The 5,534-nt window shown below is 44.2% G+C and overlaps 1 long non-coding RNA gene across 3 annotated transcripts in view; it reads right to left on the bottom strand.

Moving 5' to 3' along the window:
- The window catches only part of LOC111820086 (uncharacterized), a 28,042-nt gene extending 23,384 nt beyond the window's left edge, over positions 1–4,658 (bottom strand). For all 3 annotated transcript variants that reach the window (XR_002823609.1, XR_002823608.1, XR_002823610.1), the window contains exon 1: positions 1,569–4,658. This is a non-coding gene — a long non-coding RNA (uncharacterized LOC111820086). The remainder of the gene's footprint in view (positions 1–1,568) is intronic.
- Between the last annotated feature and the right edge of the window lie 876 nt (positions 4,659–5,534).

Below are 5,534 nucleotides of genomic sequence, written 5' to 3'. Positions count from 1 at the left end.
ATCAGGGTTGTATCCTTTTACCATACCTATTTAATCTGTATGCTGAGTAAATAATCCAAGAATCTGGACTATATGAAGAATAATGGAACATCAGGATTGGAGGAATACTCATTAACAACCTGTGTTATGCAGATGACACAACCTTTCTTGCTGAAAGTGAAGAGGATTTGAAGCACTTACTGATGAAGATCAAAGACCACAGCCTTCAGTATGGACTACACCTCAACATAAAGAAAACAAAAATCCTCACAACTGTATCGATAAGCAACATCATGATATACAGAGAAAAGAACTGAAGTTGTCAAGGATTTCATTTTACTTGGATCCACAATCAACACCCATGGAAGCAGCAGTCAACAAATCAAAAGACGCATTGCTTGGGCAAATCTGCTGCAAAAGACCTTTTAAGTGTTGAAACGCAAAGACGTCACCTTGAGGACTAAGGTGCGCCTGAACCAAGCTATGGTGTTTTCAATTGCCTCATATGCGTGCGAAAGCTGGACAATGAATGAGGAAGACCAAAGATGATTTGATGCCTTTGAATTGTGGTGTTGGCAAAGAATATTGAGTATACTATGGACTGCCAAAAGAAGAGGTACAGCCAGAATGCTCCTTAGAAGCAAGGATGGCAAGACTACGTTTCACATACTTGGGACATGTTATCAGGAGGGATCAGTCCCTGGAGAAGGACCTCATGCTTGGTAAAGTAGAGGATCAATGAAAAAGAGGAAGACCTTCAGCTAGATGGACTGACACAGTGGCTGCAACAATGGGCTCAAGCACCACAATTGTGAGGATGGCCCAGGACCAGGCAGCATTTCGTTCTGTTGTACATAGGGTCGCTATGAGTTGGAACCAACTCGACGGCACCTAACAACAACATACATTTGAGAAGTTTAAGACAAATTCAAGGCAGCATAAATACAACTTTAAACTAAAAAGTTTCCCTACTGTAAACAATGACTTTATACCAGTATTGCATGTACTCTGAATCAAACTTTATACTCCTTATCCCAATATGGGACCTGGCGGTGCAGTGGTTAAGAGCTCGGCCGCTAACCAAAAGGTGGGCAGTTCGAGTCCACCAGCCACTCCTTGGAAACCCTATGGGGCAGTTATATTTTGTCCTATAGGGTTGCAATGAGTCGCAATCAATTTGATGGCTACAAGTTTGGGTTTGGTTTAATCACAATATGAGTTCACAGAATAATAAAAGGCATTATAATTTGGAAAAAAGTAACAGAATAAAATTACATTACATGGCACTTTTGCTTACTTCTTGCAAAAATTTTATAAACCAGATCAGCTGACGTGGAAAATTTACAGTCAGAAAAAACTGAGTGATTTCTGGCACGCACAAGTCAGTCAGTAGCTTAGCCAAGAACATAATTAATGTTTCTGATTCCCGTTCCAAAGTTCTCAGCGCTACCTAGTCTGCCTCCTTTTTTCCTTTCCAGTTTTTTGTCTGATGGGTTTTGAAAAAGTAAGTACTTCTTTAGATTCCCTGGGTTTGACACTAGGTTTTAAAGGATCAGCAAACATCAAGGAACTAAGGAAACCTCGTATACCTGACAAGTATGCATATGCTCTGTGAGGCTCCTCAGAAAGAAGTTTGGCACCTCTGGAGGCTTTTGTGGTGAGGCTAAGGGACCTTCTGGTAGATACCTCTGGAGAAAAGAGAAACAGTGGAGAGTTTCACAATTGTGATTCAAACCATTTTTTAAACAGAAAATGATTTCTTTGTCCTGGGCTTTCTCTCACTTTAAAAAAAAAAGCTTTTTGTATTTTGTTTAAATAATCTTGCCCCTTCTATCATGAATTTCTTCCATGTGTTACAAAATGGGTGACTTTCCTGTCCTGTGGAGGGATTACCTGAAAAGGAAAAGAAGACTGTGCTATTCCTGGCAAGTGAAGAGCTGCTGCTGACTCAGTGGTCATTAAGTCACAACCTTTGAGTATTTTTTTCCAGAGGGGAGGGCAGAAGCACTATCCATTTCCGTGCTCCGTGAATCTTAGTTGATGACTTTAGCAGGTTGGGTGGAGCCAGCCATCGAAGCTATTTGTAGTTTTGGAACTCTGTTCTTGGTGGGGAAGCCAAGTGGTATTGGGCTCAGTAGCCTGTTCCAATTAACAGGGCGCCAACTGGCTCAGCCACCTAAGGACGTACATTAAAAGTATCTTCTCTCCTCTTAGTATGTTGCACTGGGTCAGGCTACCATGATGAAGTCTTCAAAAAGACAGTAGAAATAATGGCCAGGTAATCCTTAAACATATGCATATGTCTTTAAATATATGATTTGCCTTGAGCTTACTTCCAGAAACTGAAATCAGAATAGAAGATTCCATTTACAATCTATCTCTTGGCAGCCAAACTCTCAACACATAGGAAATGTAACACAAACGGAGCAAACTCAGTGCTTAGGCTATTTGGTCCAGATGACTTCCTATAGAGCGTATCTCAGGAGAAGCACAGGAGAGCTCTGTAAAGGCATTTGGAAATCTCTGGGCCACACTGAGGAATCAAGTGGTTCAGCTATTCTAAAATGTAAGGAGAAGCTGGACTGGCACTCACAATCTTGTGGCCAAACGAATATTTCATTCTTTTTGTTTTTAATTTTAAGGACGTCCTCTTCATATGCATTTACTTTTAGTGGAGTTGGCAGTGGTAGAGATAATACAAGAGGCAAAAGTTTAACTTTTTATTGAAGGGAACACTTTTTCAACCTTCTTCAAAGAACTCTTCCTCATCTTCTGTTCCAATATTTTTGGTTTTATTAACTATAATAAAACACATCATGTCATACTGTGGTAGCCCTTCTCATTAAAGGGTCTCAAAGCAAGGCAATGCTTAATTAAGGGCCCAGTCACAGTTAGGTTCAGGGCAGTGATGGCTGGGCCCAAGCAGGAACAAAGCAAATCTGCCCAATAATTTAAAACATGCAGGGAAGTTTTGCACATTCCCTTGCAAATAGGATTACCACTGCCGACCTGGGCTTCTCATGGCATGGCAGGAGCAGTAATGCAGTGCTGGAATCTAGGGGTGAGGGGACTCAGGAAGGGAGGTGGCCATCCTGCTTCCCCTTCAATTGAGAACCCTCTCTCCGCCCCCTCGGCTCCGCAGGACTGTCAGGGTGTGAGGTCAGGTGCATTGTGGCAGTCCGGGCCTAGGCAAGAAGGAGGGAATGCAGGACACCTGACTGGCAACAGAGGTGGGGCCAGGAGAGGGAAGTGCTTCGGGTGGCTGTGGAGCCACTTTAGCCTGGACAGGGAAAACCCTGGGGAGCACATTCAGCTCTACAACTGGTACAGCCATTTCCCCTCTCCCCCTTCCTGCTCACTTCCCTGTCCATTATCTCCAGTCAGCATTCATTCCCTTAGTGAGGCCATGTTCTGTGCCAGGAACTCAGCTATCAGCTAGAGCTTGACAACGAGAACAGGATAGTGTTCTGAGGTCATTCCTGATGAGCAGAGTCCTATGAACACAGAATAGAGTACTGCTCCCCAAGTCACAGAGATTGTGTTATGACAGATGAGACTTGGGGCCAGAGAGAAGAGGTATAAGATAGGGTAAAGCCCTTTCCCCCCATCCACATCCTCTCTTCCCAGGGCACCCTCCGCAACACACACACACACCAGTGGAGTGAGGTTGCTAGGAACCAGGTGTTAGCTCAATCTAAACTTTCTGAGTCAGAGCTGTCCAAAGATAAAACGATCTACTAGGGGAATGGCTGGCTCCTGGCCACTGGGGTTGTCTAAGAAAGACTGGATTGCTACAGTGCTCTGTGAATCCTTATAGTGGGTTTGGCCAGCTGGAGGGGGCCGTTTTGGGTGTCCCAGCCTGCTCTGCTCTGGCCTGTCTGGACGATGATGAAAAGGCCTGATTAGGAAAAGGTGGCAGAAAACAGCCTGGTGATAAGAGACTGGGGGGCTGGAGGTGTGAGTGAGGGGGAGCAACTTGCTCAATAGCTGACATCTTCACTTTTTCCATCTGTACAACTCCTGGTCCTGGACTACATGGAGAGACGCAGGGTGGCTGGAGTGGACACCACCATCTCTGCTGACCCCAGCTTGGCTCTGGACTTTAGATACAGCTTAGCTCTGAGATTGTTTCCAGGGCTTCAAACTTCTACTCTTCCTCTTCTCCACTAAACCCACTTCTACTCCTCACAACATCCATAGTACCCCAAGTGGGCACCCACATATCCTGACACCCCAGAGCCTCAAGCTTTCTCCTCTCTTATCAAAGTACTCTCTCAGATCTTTCATTTATACCCAGGCACAAAATACTTTGGGGTGGGGAAAGGATGGTATGTGTGAAGTGTTTGTTTTTACATTTTGGACTTGTCACAAAGACCTAGACAGTCCCTAAGGTTCCTGGTCTATTTCAGCCAGTGTTGGGCAGCTGGTTATCTTAAGTGAATCCCCCAGTAGTTTTAGGGGGGAGACAAATTATAAATCACAATTCTAGAAACTTCTGCCAGCAATACTATCCACAAGATCACCAACAGAGAGGAAATGTGATAATATGGAGAAACATTAAACTAGAAGTCACAAGTCTCCATTTTCTGTGACCATCCACATGCTGTGGATGAGCTGTGTGGCAGTGGTCGGGTCGCTTTCCCTGTTATGGATTGAACTGTGTCTCCCCAAAACATGTGTTGTAAATCCTAATTTCTATACCTGTGGATGTAATTCTACTTGGGAATAGAGTTTTCTTTGTTATGTTAATGAGGCCATATCAATGTAGGGTGTGTCTTATATCACTTTTGAGATACAAAAAGAGCAGATTAGGCACAGAAGCAAGGAAGCACAGATAGATCACCCAGGAACCTAGGAACAGAAGCTGAAAAGAGACAAGAAAAGAGTGGACAGAGAGAGAAAGCCCTCCCCTAGAGCTGGTGCCCTGAATTCGGACGTCTAGCCTCCTAAACTGTGAGAAAATAAATTTGTTTGTTAAAATCGCTCACTTGTGGTACTTCTGCTATAGAAGCACTTAGATATCTAAAACACCCTGCATCTTTCAGCTTCTCCAATGGTAAAAAGAGGTTAATCCAATATCAACATTCTATGATATCATACAGGCAATATTCTGATTTCATAACAGGTCCCTAAGACCATTTCAATGCTGATACCCCACGATTTCATAATAGTGAGTTGAACTTTTTATGCAGGTTATATAAAAAGAAAGAGGTGACATATATCATTTCTCTGAAAGTCACCTCACATCTATGATAGTGACGTCACCTGAGTCTTAGTTTGCTAATCTGTATAATAGAAATAACAATACCAACCTCATAAGGTGGTGGGAGTGAGGGTGCCTGTACGGCTGTAAAACTTTGTACAGAAGCAAACTCTGAACCTCTCCGAAGGTTCTGGAAGAGATCTTACTTCCGCTCCCAGCGCCGCTCCACGACGGACGAGAAGAGCAAAGGGCCGGAGGGGGCGGGGCGAGGAGGTTGGCTTTGTTCTCGCCCCGCCCCGCCGCTCTCTTCCTAGATATCGCGAGAAGGGGGCGGGGGAGTGGAAATAGGGGG

Source organism: Trichechus manatus, unplaced genomic scaffold (assembly GCF_000243295.1).
Source record: "Trichechus manatus latirostris isolate Lorelei unplaced genomic scaffold, TriManLat1.0 scaffold00026, whole genome shotgun sequence".
Classification (NCBI taxonomy): Eukaryota; Metazoa; Chordata; class Mammalia; order Sirenia; family Trichechidae; genus Trichechus; species Trichechus manatus.
The sequence above is the reverse complement of the archived record's forward strand: the minus strand, read 5'-3'. Positions and strand labels throughout refer to the sequence as shown.